The sequence below is a fragment of the Camelus bactrianus genome, chromosome 11 (genome assembly GCF_048773025.1).
Source record: "Camelus bactrianus isolate YW-2024 breed Bactrian camel chromosome 11, ASM4877302v1, whole genome shotgun sequence".
Classification (NCBI taxonomy): Eukaryota; Metazoa; Chordata; class Mammalia; order Artiodactyla; family Camelidae; genus Camelus; species Camelus bactrianus.
In genome coordinates, this window is record NC_133549.1 from 57,879,689 (window position 1) to 57,894,638 (window position 14,950).

Sequence of the window (14,950 nt, forward strand, 5' to 3'; positions counted from 1 at the left end):
CTGCTTCCAGCAATTTGTGTTTCTTCCTTCTTTCACATACCATAATAAAAAACCTGGAACACTACTCAAGAGGACAGATGAGAAGAATGTGTCCTTAAAAGTGACTACCGATAAGACTCCAGCAGCTTGGTCCCTGCCCAGAATTTCCCCATTAGTTAAAAGTAAATACACCCATTCAGCATTTTCCGCTGAGACTTAAATCTCTTCTAGTAATAGCATCTTCTATGCCCGTTATCCTTAGGAGAAATAAAATTAATTTCTCTAGGTTGAGTTCCTGTTAATATTATCATAATAGGTTCCTGTGTTCAATCATTGAATCTAAGTCAGTTGGTCATGACTCAGCCCCATTTGTTTCAAATTATAATTATGTTTGCCAAGTTAAGTTTATTCATAAATCTTCCCAGGTGTCCAAGGGTCTACATTATGCTCATAATTTGTTAAGAATTGGAATGCAAATTTAAGTGTAGCACCATTTAAATTATATTTTCATTTATTCCATTTAACACTGTGAATTGCAGAGCTGGCAATAAGCCAAAACATCTTTCATAATTCTGACAAAATCATTGTGTTTTACTAAATTGCTCTCAAGTTGACACTTCCTTCTTTGCTAATGGGGAACAACACAAAATTTTCTAAAATAACAATCATTCTATAGCAATAAACTTTTAAGAGACCTTATTCATCAATATTGTTTACATAATTATAAGTGTAAACAAATCTGTAATGCCCTATAATGCCCTGAGGTCCATTTAAAGAATCATTGTTTATCTCCTACATATAAAATTTCTGTTATAAAAAATAACATTAGGCAGGATAAAAATGCATAATTTTAGCAGCTTTTTAAGGTATAGTTGACATACAATAAATGTACACACTTGAAGAATGAAATTTCATACATTTTGACATATGGCTATATACCCCATGAAACCATCAACGTAATTTAAAAAAAATCATTCCCAGTATTTTTCTCATGCCCCTTGGTAATCTCTCCCTTACACTCCTCCTGTCCCCATTCTCCCACTGCAGATTCATCCTTTGGCCATCACTGATTTGCTACCTATTCCTATAAATTTGCTTGTAATATAAACGTATTGTACAAATAAAATGAGTAGGTATTCTTTTTTATCTGTTTTCTTTCACTCAGCATAATTATTTTGAGATTCACCTATGTTGTAATATCTCACAGTTTCTTTATCAATTCACCTGTTCATGAATATTTGGGTTATTTTTAGTTGGGTTATTATAAATAATGCTGCTGCAAAAATTTGGCACAAATCTTTATATGATCAAATCCTTTTGTTCCTCTTAGGTAAACAGAAGGAGTAGAGTGGCTGAATAATATGGTACTTGAATGGTTAACTTTTTAAGAAACTGCTCATTTTTCAAAGTGGTCGTACCATTTTACATTCTCATCAACAGTGCATCAGAGTTCCAGAATATCCACATACCTGTCAACACTTAGGACAAGCAGTTTTTTTCATTTTAGCCATTGTCACAGGTATGTAGTGGTAATTCACTGCACTTTGAATATGCATTTCCCTAACAGTTCATGATGTTAACCATCTTTTTCAGTATTTATTTAGCATCTGTATATCTTTATTGAGTTATCAGTTTTCCTCAGTATTGAGTTTGAGAATAATTTATATATTCTGGATATAGGACTTTTATCAGGCATATGAATTTAAAACATTTTCTCCCTGTCTGTGGCTTTTCTTCTCATTTGCCTAAAAATGCCTTTTGAAGAGCTGAAGTTTTTCATTTTGATGAAGCTCAATTTTTATGGGCTGTGCTTTTGGTGTCCTGCTGAGGAAATGTTTACCTAACATGAGATCACAAAAGATTTTCTCTTAAGTTTTCTTCTGGAAGTTTTATAGTTTAAGGTTTCAAATTTAAATGTATGATACATTTTGATTAATTTCTGTTTGTAGGGCAAGTTATGGATTGAGGTTCCTTTCTTTTGAAGGTGGGGTATAAACTTCTAATTGTTTCAGTATCATTTGTTAAAAAGATTTTTCCTTCTCCACTGAATTACATTTAAGCCATAGTCTAAAATCAGTTTCCCAAATACATGTGGATCAATTATCATCAGAAAAGTGAGACAGTTGCTTCCCAATCTTTCAGCTTATAAATTTTCTAATTTCCCACTTGGTCTTCTTATTCCTAGGTAAACACACCAGTTATTTCAATTGCTATCCCTAGTCATGATACAATGATGGATATTTTTCCTGGTTGGGAGTCAGAAGAATGAAAAGCAGTCCTCCACTTACTATGGACTTTAATTCTATTCCCTTTTGGTAATGTTTATTGTTTCATTATTTGTCTTTAAAAATATAACAATTTGGTAATCACTGCCCCTATGTATATGATTATAACTAAGGTTCTAAGTCCATCATTCAATGTCAGTGAGACACAAAGGCACCAAAAACCTTCTTGTGCACATGTGACACTGCTACAGAAAAATCCGTGTAATATAGCAGGAGGGCACACATTTCACAAACCCTTTTACATATCTGCTGTGCCTAAACTAGCCAGGTAGATAAGTCCCCCTTTATCAGGGCAGGATAAAAACATGCACAGAATTGAAAGTCTGCAGACAGAAATAGGAAGGAAAGTATGCAAAAGGAAGTCAAAGATAATAATAGGGGGGCAATGGTAGCATTGTGCCTATTCCTAGAGTATGTTCTCCTATAGTGTCTTTCCTAGAGAATGAGCAATCCCTGATATCATATATAAGTATTTAGCCTTTCACAGGACAATGACAAGATCAGGGGGCTACTGTAAGACACCACTCAGAATACTTATGTGTACACACACCCCCACCCCAGATTGAGTTTCTGAAATATTTTGCTTTGACTCACAAGAAAGCTACTGAGTCACTTAGGATAAAATTCTAATAAGGACATGAAATTAATAGCTAGCTAACTGGTTTTCAGGGCCTTTACCATACTGCTGTATCTTATTTATATTAAAAAAATACTTTTCTCCCAATATTTAGATGCCTACTTCATGAAGGATAAAGAAATAGAGAACCCAACATGTGAAATAAATTAAATAATTTCTTTAATTCTAATTATCTGCTAAATGCCTGATAGGGCAGAAAAGACTCCATGTAAATAATATGACTAACCCTTCCCTAAGTCAACCAAATGAGTCAATGTATTTATAAATTCAGGCTCAAGCTTATTGATTAGTGTGGCTTTTCTTATCTATGGTTTTCATTAGGCAAGGTATTTTTGCTCCTTAGCACAAGTTGAGAGGGGGCTCATAATAAAAAAACTTGCATTATCATTATAAATCAATAATGATAATGAGTTGGCCTACTATTTTTATATCTAAATGTAGGTGATAGTTAATGTGATCAGAATAACAATGTATGAAGTTCATGTTTGCAACAACTTAGTGAGCAAATGTCCATAACTCTCCTCCTATGGAAACGTATCACCTAGGAAGCTATTTATACTCAAGATATACTAATAATCATATTTTCTAAGTAAGAGGAGAATAAGAACAGGTTATAGTTGCAGCCAATGGGTTTCTCAACAGCCTAGAACAAAAGTAAAAGTACATTGCAATTGTCATTAGTATTTCATAAAACAGAACTAAATTGTCCTTTGCTTTATACAGTTTTTTTGTGTTTTTAAACCTTAGTTACATCTAAATTTTCCATAAAAAAAAAAACCAAAAAAAACCCTTAGTTACATCTAAAACCTCAAATCAAATTATTTTCTTTCATAATTACTTCTGAGTCACTAGATAATAGGGAAATGTAAAAAAAAAATAGGGACAACCCCTTTGGGATTCTGTATATTTAATTATGCAACAACTGTTAAATAAAGACTCATAGTTCTTTAACTGTATTTTAAAAATATAAGCACTATACACATTAGGATAAGTCAACTGTTTCCTTTTGGATGTTGATCCCAAGTAGGTCATCCCAAGGGCTTTGTCTACATATGGCCAAACCACCACCTGCTCGCACAGGACATCAATTAGCTGACTCTCTTAATGATCCAAATAGGTCACTGCACAATTGATTTGTATGTGGCACATTCAAATAGACTGAATAAGTTTGCCAGTTCCATTATGTTTGTCCATTTTTCAACTGCCAACAGCTTCTGTATTGTGTGCATAATTAAAAATTAAGGAATAGGGGTTTGGAACACACTTGTCCCAAAGTTTAAATTTTTCTATAGAATGAATATATGAGCTACCTTAGATATTATTAACTAAACAACACTTGACTGAAAATGTGTAACAAATGACAGACCCAGCTCTCTCTTGCTTTGGGGGAGAAAATCCCTATCTTTTGATATAAAGAGGGAATAGCTACAAACACATAATACCTATCATGTACCACATAATTTTCTGCCCATTTTACATTCATTACACTCATTATTGCACAACAACTATATGAAATGGATCCAATTATTATCCTTATTTTATAGAGGTGGAAACTAAGGCACAGAGGGATTAAGTAACTTGCTCTAAGTCTCAAAGTAGTAATTGGCAGAGCTGGAATTTCGATCCTGTTTGACTTCAGAGCCTGTACCAACAACCATTAGATACACTACCTCTCTTTCCTTTTGCTTCCTTCGTATACTTACCCTCTTGCTATGTTTAAGCTTCACTTCGATTTCCAGAAAGACTTTTCACAACTGCTATCCCTTTATCAGTGTGCCCACTTGCATATAGGTTGGGGTGGGGATGGACCAGAAAACAGTTGAGTTGAGAAAAAATGAGCTCAATGATCAAACACGGTTTATGGGAATAAATATAAAGAGCTAATAAATAGTAAAATTTTAAAGAGTAGCAATGGCAAAAGTTTCAGGAAGACTAAACATCTGATGATTAGTTTCTGCAAAAAGAGAAAACATAATCTCTCTGGATTTGAAAGAACATAAAATGGACAATTTAATGATCTGAGATTCCTGAGATGGCAAAGAAATCCTCACTAAGCAATGTGAATCTCTAAAAACAACAAATACTGGCAAATCATGTTCTAAATATATTTTTGAAATCCTCCAAATGGTAGTTCAAGCAATAGTAGTAGAATGCAGGATTGGTAGTGGCAAAGAGCAACAGCCCGTTAGCTTTGCAGTGGTGTGTTGATAAAGGTTTTAACAACCAGATGGGAGGGAGCTGGAGGATTCCTGATTTGCACCGTTAGTTCACTCATTTTTGTGGAATAAATGCTCCTGCTATGGACGATTTCAAGCTACTAACTTAATATCACTGAATACAGAGTATAGAAGACATGTGCAACAGCACGCTGTTTTACGGTGTTTCCTCCATTCAGATAAAAATAGATGTCAATAACATGAAAAACATAGATGACAGCAAAATGTGTAAAATAATGTTTTACATATTTATAAATTTGTGTACACTTTATCTGTAGGTTTATATAATTTAATTTTTAATAATAGCTGTGTTTAGCAACCAGCTGCAACATTCCTGAAAATTTACTAATCAGCTCTTGTGAGCTGATGTGAACTGATTACAACACACTACTGTCACCAAAAAATGTATAGATGACTTTGTGAGCCATAATGTCAAAAAACAAAAGTCCACTAAATTTTACATGCCTGATATCAAGTAACTAATTAGAGGTAGGACACATCTCCAAGTTGTCTTACTCTGGAACCCCAAAATAAATTCTGTATTATAATCAATTACTGGGAAGGCAAAAATGTTTATTAAGAATGTTCTCCTAACATGGAAACAGCCTAAATGTCCATCAACAGATGACTGGATAAAGAAGAAGTGGTATGTTTATACAATGAAATACTATTCAGCCATAAAAAATGACAACATAATGCCATTTGCAGCAACATGGATGTTCCTGGAGAATGTCATTCTAAGTGAAGTAAGCCAGAAAGAAAAATACCATATGAGGTTGCTCATATGTGGAATCTAAAAACAAAAACAAAAACAAACAAACCATAAATACAAAACAGAAACAGACTCATAGACATAGAATACAAACTTGTGGTTGCCAGGGGGAAGGGGGGGTGGGAAGGGACTGGGATTTCAAAATGTAGAATAGATAAACAAGATTGTACTGTGTAGCACAGGGAAATATATACAGGATCTTGTGGTAGTTCACAGCGAAAGAGAATGTGACAATGAATGTATGTATGTTCATGTATAACTGAAAAATTGTGCTCTACACTGAAATTTGACACAACATTGTAAAATGACTATAACTCAATAAAAAAATGTTTAAAAAAAAAGAATGTTCTCCTAGCCAAGAATATACAATGTAGATGTTGCTTGGTAGGAAACTATCTTCCAGAATTGCCCTAACTGAAACAAATCTGTGTTTAGAAATTCTATAATCACTAGAGAAGGAATATAGATTGACTATCACAGACTAAATAACTGGCTGATAACACACCATTGATTCTAAAAGAGACAAAGTGTAGCACAGTATTGAAATCCATGAACACTAGAGTTAGACAACCTTGCTTCAAATCCTGGCTCTTGCACTCATCATCTTTGTGGAGTTGGGCAAATAACTGTTTATTTCATCTGTAAAGTGGAAATCAAAATAATATCTGCCTCAAGAGATTGCTGTCAGAATTAAATAAGTTAATACACGTAAATTCTGAGAACAGTACCTGGCACATAGTAAGTGCACATTCAGGGATTGTCCACTGTTAAGAATAGAACAATAGAATAGAAGAGTAGAACTGCTACCTTGTTGAATTCTTTATCAGCTCAAGTAGTTTTTGTGTGGAGCCTTTAGAGTTTTTTATATATAGTATCATGTCATTGTCAAGTATCAAGTATAAAGGTTAACATACAGAAATCAGTGGCATTACTTTACACTAACAATGAAATATCAGAAAAGGAAAATAAAGAAATAATCCCTTTAAAAATTGCATCCAAAACAATAAAATACTTAGGAATAAATCTGAACAAGAAAGTGAAAGACCTAAATGCAGAGAACTACAAGACACTAAGGAAATTAAAGATGACTTAAAGAAATGGGAAGATAGCTCATGCTCTTGGATTGGAAGAATTAATATTGTTAAAATGGCCATACTACCCAAAGCAATCTACAGATTTAATGTGATCCCTATCAAATTACCCAGGACATTTTTCACAGAATTAGAACGAATAATCCTAAAATTTATATGGAATCACAAAAGATCCAGAATTGCCATTACTGAAAAAAAAGAATGAAGCTGGAGGAATAACCCTCCCAGACTTCAGACAATACTACAGAGCTACAGTAATCAAAACAACATGGTATTGGTACAAAAACAGACACATGGATCAATGGAACAGAATAGAGAGCCCAGAACTAAACCCACAGACCTATGGTCAATTAATCTTTGACAAAGGAGGCAAGAATATACAATGGAGTCAAGACAGTCTCTTCAGCAGATGATGTTGGGAAAACTGGACAGCTGCATGCAAACTGATGAAGTTAGAACTTCACACCATAAACAAAAATAAACTCAAAATGGCTTAAAGACTTACACATAAGACAAGACATGATAAACCTCTTAGAGGAAAACATAGGCAAAATATTATCTGACATAAATCTCAGTAATGTTTTCCTAGAGCAGTATACCCAGCAAACAGAAATAAAAGAAAAAATAAACAAATGGGACCTACTTAAACTTATAAGCTTCTTCACAGCAAAGGAAACCGTAAGCAAAACAAAATGACAACCTATGGAATGGGAGAAAATATCTGAAGAAGATGAGACTGACAAGGATTTAATTTCCAGAATACATAAACAGCTCCTGTAACTTAATAATAATTAAAAAAAAAAAACCAATCCAAAAATGGGCAGAAGACCTAAACAAGCAATTCTCCAGTAAAGACACACAAATAGCCAATTGGCACATGAAAAAATGCTCAGCATTGCTAATTATCAGAGAAATGCAAATCAAAGCTACAATGAGGTATCGCCTCACACCAGACAGAATGGCCATCATTCAAAAGTCCACAAACGATAAATGCTGCAGAGGGTGTGTAGAAAGGGAACCCTCCTACACTGCTGGTGGGAATATAGTTTGGTGCAGCCATTATGGAAAACAGTATGGAGATTCCTCAAAAGACTAAAAATAGACTTACCCTATGATCCAGCAATCCCACTTCTGGCATATATCCAGAGGGAACCTTAATTCAAAAAGGCACATACACCTCAGTGTTCACGGCAGCACTATTTACAGTAGCCAAGACATGGAAACAACCTAAATGTCCATCACAGATGACTGGATAAAGAAGTTGTGGTATATTTACATAGTGGAATACTACTCAGCCATAAAAAGAATAAAATAATGCCATTTGCAGCAACATGGATGGACCTGGAGAATGTCATTCTTGGCGAAGTAAGCCAGAAAGAGAAAGAAAAATACCATATATAACTTACATGTGGAATCTAACAAAAAGGAAAAAGACAAAGTTATCTACAAAACAGAAACAGACTTACAGACATACAAAACAAACTTATGGTTACCTGCAGGGGGGAAGTGGGTGGGAAGGGATAAATTGGGAGATTGAGATTTTCAGATGCTATCAACTATGTATAAAATAGATAAGCAACAAGTTTACACTGTATAGCACAGGAAACTATATTCAGTATCTTGTAGTAACTTATGGTTAAAAAGAATATTAAAATGAATATATGTTCCTATATGACTGAAGTATTGTGCTACACACCAGAAATTGACACAGCATTGTAAACTGACTATAGTTCAATAAAAATATTAAAATAACTAAACAAAATTTTAAAATTTTAAAAAGAATAGAAAATACACCCTTTTACTATTTTTCTGATCCTTTTCCTTCATTTATTGTCATATAGTAGTAATAACATTTTCAATTTATTGAGCACCTATTTTTGCCAAGCCTTTTATGTATACATGTGTGTGTCACAACTCAATTTACAATGAAATTTAAGAAAAACACATATTACCTCTTCTTTATAGTTGAGAAAAAATGAGCTTTGGTGAGGCAACATGACTTTCACAACTGACACAGCTAGTAAGTGGTGGAGATAACATTTAAACTCAGTTCTCTCTGATCTCAAAGAATGAATGTACCTTTTCCTTATTTAACACTGCCCTTCTGTTATATCCCATAATTTGATGTTCTTGATCACACAACCTACTACTTGAAATATTCTTTTCAAGATTGCTATGACACTTATTTTCTCTTGATCCTATTTCTACCTAATCATCCCTATCTCAGTAAGTCATAGCCTCACATTACAAACCATATTCATGTGGTATTTATTCTCTGTACATGTCCATCTCCATGTCCACATTTTTCCTTTTTTATAAGGACAACAGTCATATCAGATTAGGGATCATTCTAATAACCTTAATAGTAAAACCGTATTTCCAAATAAGATCACATATCGAAATACTGGAGGTTAAGATTTCAACATATGTATTTTTCAGGAGGAGACACAATTCAACTTGTAACAATGCTTACCCCCACACTTATTTCCTCCTAATGAGAAATTTCTGCTTGGTATTTTACTGTTTACCCAAGCATTTTTTCTGGGCTTTCATTTTAAAACGTATACACTTGCAAAAGAGTGAATTTTGCAATTATTTTTTACATCCTACCTCTTCCAAAGAGAATTTGCAATTATTTACAATACAATAAAATGGATAGACTAGATATATAAAATAATAAATGTGAAGATAAAATAAGTATAGACTATAAATATAGAAGTTTTTTTTCTTTTTGTTATGTTTCAGGTGGAGAATGTCATTCTAAGTGAAGTAAGCCATTATAATGTGACATCTGTATACACCACAAAGTGACCATCACAAATCTAGTGATCATCCATCACCATACAGTTGACCCCTTCAGTCATTTTGCCCATCTCCTAACCTCCTTCCCCTCTGGTAATCACTAAATGGTTCTTAGTATCTATGAGTTTGTTTTTGTTTTGTTTGTTTTGTTTAGATTCCACATGAATATGGTATTTGTCTTTCTCATCTGACTTACTTCACTTACCTCATACCTTCAAAGTCCAACCATGTTCCTGCAAATGGCAGGACTTCGTTCTTCTTTATGGCTGCACAGTATGCCACTGCATATAAATACCACATCTTCTTTATCCATTCATCTGTAGATGGGCAGTTAGGTCTTTCCACTTCGTGACTATTGTAAGTAATGCTGTGATGAACATAGAGATTAACATATCTTTTCAAATTAGTGTTTTCACATTCTTTAAATAAATACCCAGAAGTAGAATAGAGGGTCAAATGGTAGTTCTAGTCTTAATTTTTGAGGGATCTCCATATTGCTTTCCATACTGGCTACATCAATTTACAGTCCCACCAACAGTGTACAAGGGTTCTCTTTTCCTCACGTCCTCTCTAAGATTTGTTATTTCTTGTCTTCAATTATAGCTATTCTAACAGGTGTAAGGTGATACTGCATTGTGGTTTTGATTTGCATTTCCTTCATAATGATTTTGAACATCTTTTAATATTGTCTCTTGGCCATCTGTATTTTATGTACTTTGGAAAACTGTCTATTCAGATCTTCTGCCCATGTTTTAATCAGGTTTTTTTGTTGTTGTTGAGCTGTATGAATTCTTTATACATGTTTTAGATACCAACTCCTGGAAGTTTCTTTTTATTTTATATGCCATGTACAATAACTAGAGATGAGTTTCAAGTATGGATTATAATAATTTAATATGATAAAGAACTTTCATGATTATAAAATATCACATTTATTGTAGAAATTGAGAAATACAAAGAAAGCATTAAACCCATACTTAATCCCACCACCATAAAATTTGATACATATCATCCCAAGCTACACTATAGCTATATCAATAAATAGATATATATTTGTAACTTGGAAGTTAATTGTATATACAATTTTTTAGGCTTTTTAATTTATGATATTGTGAGCATCTCTCTATGGTTTATTACTACCATAACTTATTTAACTCATGTGATTTAAATTTTTTTTTAAATGAGTGGCTAAGGGCATTGTGATTTTTTAGAGAATTTGACCAAAGATTATAAAATCAAGAACTCTATGTTAAAATTCAATTTTACCCAAACAGAATAGGCAGAGCTGAATATAATTTAGCAAAGAGTCCACCAAAAAATATAAACCACCAAAGAGAGAGTTCAGTAGAATCTCATACAACAAAAGGGCACCAACAATATTTGAAAGACTCTTATTCCATTTAATCCATTGATAACTTTTAGGACACAGATTGAGCAAAATTACTCAGGCATGTATGTTCAGTAACTTCTTTTTGACATGCACTATTCCATTCTACCATCGGAACTGTTTCTTATGAAGAAGATATAGTTTATTAATGTCAAAAAGTACAAAAGTCCTGAGATTTCACCCTGCTTACAAACTAATAAGCTAACCTGATACTATTTCATGGATGCTGGCAGAAGACACAAGACTCCTGGATTAAAGACAAAGGACTTCATTACTCTTAACAAAGCAGTAGCCCAAGCTTCCTGTTGGTTTGCTTTGGCTCCCAGTGCCCTTCCAAATCCTACAAGGAAAATGCAAGTGGGCCTAAATGAATGCCTTCATAAACACTGGGCTGTATTCCAGGAGAGGAACATGGAGCTTAGGGAATTTACTACTTTCATAGTAGGTGCAAGTAAACCTGTCCTCTGTCTGAAGAAAGAGATTACCTCATCCCTCAAGGTTACTCACTGCAAACACGAAACTGAGGGGTGGCCTGGGCAAAATGTAGTCAAGCTCTTGCATTCTTGGAATACCAAGTCAGAAAGTACAGGAACCCTCATAGCCCATGGCATATTGCTCTGTCGACAATCTCCATTTTCCAGTCATAAACTCAACGTCACCAAATCTTGGTATTCATGAGACTGTTTTTCCCCTCTTAATTCAAATGTTTAGATTTGCTTTTGAATAGGCCTTTAAAAATGGACACTTTAAAAAAGTTTTTTGCAGTCCTATACATCCATTTATGTTAATAACTATAAGTAGTTATCGAGAACCTATTATGTCAGGAAATATGTAACATGCTTAACTAGCCTTGTTCCTGATTCTTATCTCTACTATTTTCTCTCAAGAATCATTAGATATACAATATGTTTTTCTTTGATATTTACCAAAGTACCAGATTTTGTATTTTTTTCTTTATATATTTTCTTTCTCAAATTTGATCCTTCCTAATCAGATTAATTTTTTCATGCATGCTCTTCCAAGTCTCTCATTGCCTACTATTCCATACCTTTTCAAGAATCCATCATTATAGCTTAATAAATCACCATAAAGAAAATAAGACCCTATTTTCCAATAGCATCTGCATAAGCAGTTTTTAACTTTTGCATTCTGCTTTTTGTGCCAAAGTCACAACTCCCAACTTGAGATCTAAATCCATCTGTGCCCCTCCTTAGTCTTCCAGATTCCCTCCCTAAACTTCCAAGTCAGTAAAACTATGTTCCAGGTTTCTTCTGGCTTCCTCAATCCTCCTGTATAAATCTGTTTTCACGGAGAGCAGTTGGTAGGTTTCATGTATCTTGGCAAGCTTGTTCATGCATCCTAGGTGCTTACTCTAGGAAGGGAGCACACATTTCAAATGACAATTCAATTTCAGGCCAATAGATGCCTACCATGCTCTATTTCTCACTAAGGAGCTGCATACCACCATATTTTCCTTTTCCTCCAAGAAGTGGTAACTTGATTCCAAACACCTGCTATTGACCACGGCCCTCCTTTTGTTGGTCTGGGAAGCAAGGAATGTCGCGTCATCTTCAGAATGTACAAATTCACCATTAACTGTATTGAATTTCTACTCCTCTTTCTACTCTGTGGCAGGTTCTACTTTATATTAACCTATTGGCACTGGTTTTGATTGCCTTTATCTCCTTGAATCTTTTTTCTTTCTGATTTGCTTTCTGATTTTATTTTCCCACCTTATCTAAGAAGCCTTAGTCCTGACATGTAAGCCTTAGTATTGACATACATTCCTCAGTTCCCTCAGTTTCTCCCTTAGCAGGAAAGCTAGCTTGCATAAATATTATGCTGGATAGAAAGGCAAAAACATCATATTCATGCTAGCAATTTAAACTGATACCCTAAATTTGTACTTATGGATCCTAAGTTGAAATTTTCTCCTTGGAAGCTGTTATAGTAATGATTTGATAGGCCTGTTTACCAGAGATTAAAGGAACTCTTACAAACATTGCCTTAACCTTGCTTGGCTACTCTGCTCCCCTTTCAGGTAATCTCTGCTAACATTTAAAAATAAATAATTATTATAACTAATTTTACCAGAACAACAATCTAATTTTTCCTTAGTAAACAAATAGCTATGTTACATGATACTTAACATTTAATGAATTCCTGCTGTGTGCCAGGTGCTTTATTTATCAAATTCTAGTTTAGATAGCTCTTAAAATATGTTTTGTAAGTGAAAACTATATAATTCTAAGTGCTTTCAAGTATTAAAATGGTGGAGCTGGGAATCAACCCCAGGCAGTCAGATTCCAGATGTGTGCTCTTAATCACTGATACGTATTTAATTTCCACAATAACCCTGCAAAGCTACTTATCCACAATTTTAAAATGAGAAAACTTAGGCAGAGAGAGGTTAAATAAATTTCTCAGGGCATCCACCTATAATTGGTAGATGTCACATTGAAACCTAAGTTTCACTGACCTCTTTTCACAAAGCATATTGCCTCTTGTATAAATTATTTTCATCCTAATTAAAACTTGCCAAATAATAGCACCATTGTATCAGTTATCTAGTAACAAAATAATCCTACATAACAACCGCAAAACCTCAATGAATACATTTTTTAAATGTATTTATTTCATATGTCTGTATGTCTCCATGTACTTAGGCTGGGTTTGTTCATGCTTCTGTACTCATCAGTAGGTCAGGTAAACAGATTACTGATCCTGGCTAGACTCATACTCATATGTCTTGAGATTGGTTGACTGTCAACTGATTTAGCATGGTATTAGTTGCAATGATAGGGAAATCTGACTTTGCTAGCCTGAATATGTTCTCATGGCAACAGCAAAAAATCAAGAGAAAGCGTGGAAATACGGCCTTTTTCAAGCTTCCACTTTTACCATGACTGCTAACATCCCATTAGTCAAAGCAAGCCATTTGGCTGGTTCAAGAATATCAGCAGGAAGACATTACAAGGTTACACGGCAAAGGATGTGGATACACGAGGGGTGAAGCATAGGGCAATAACACAACAAGCCTCCTGCACTTATTATCACTAGGACTAAGTAACCAAGTTATATAATTATTAATTTAGTTATGAGAGCTAAGTACTAAATTTTCAGAAATTCTGCAAGCCAGCTGCTAAACCATTAGCAGCTTGAAATCAACCCATAGCAAGAGTATACCACAAAAACTAGTCAAAACGCTGTAAATCAGAGCTGTGCATAGCCATTTACCAGCACACTGTTGTTTGTATCTCAGAACCCTCAGTCTCCCTGCTGTATAGAAAAATTCAAGAGGGGGGAGAGGTAAAATTGTCACTATAGGCGGATGACACGATACTATATACAGAAAATTCTAAAAGCTCCACACAAAAACTACGACAGCTGATAAAAGAATTTGGCAAGGTAGCAGGATACAAGATTAACATACAGAAATCAGTTATATTTCTTTACACTAACGATGAAATAGGAGGAAAAGAAAGTAGAGAAACAATCCCTTTTAAAATCACATAAAAACAATAAAATACTTAGGAATAAATCTGACTGAGGTGAAAGACTTATACATGGAGAACTACAAAACATTGATTAAAGAAATTAAAGATGGCTTAAAGAAACGGAAAGATATCCCATGCTTTTGGATTGGAGGAATTAATATTGTTAAAATGGCCATACTGCCAAAGGCAATCTACAGATTTAGTGTGATCCCTATCAAATTACCCAGGATGGTTTTTCACAGAACTAGAATAAATTATCCTAAAATGTATATGGAATCACAAAA

General features: G+C 34.1%; 1 long non-coding RNA gene across 2 annotated transcripts in view; it reads right to left on the reverse strand.

Moving 5' to 3' along the window:
- LOC105071308 (uncharacterized) overlaps positions 1–14,950 on the reverse strand; it is a 378,482-nt gene that overhangs the window by 347,346 nt on the left and 16,186 nt on the right. Inside the window, exon 2 of one of the 2 annotated variants that reach the window (XR_012510238.1) lies at positions 9,988–10,149. The exons of the other annotated variant lie outside the window; for it this stretch is intronic. This is a non-coding gene — a long non-coding RNA (uncharacterized LOC105071308). The remainder of the gene's footprint in view (positions 1–9,987; positions 10,150–14,950) is intronic. 2 annotated transcript variants of the gene reach the window in all.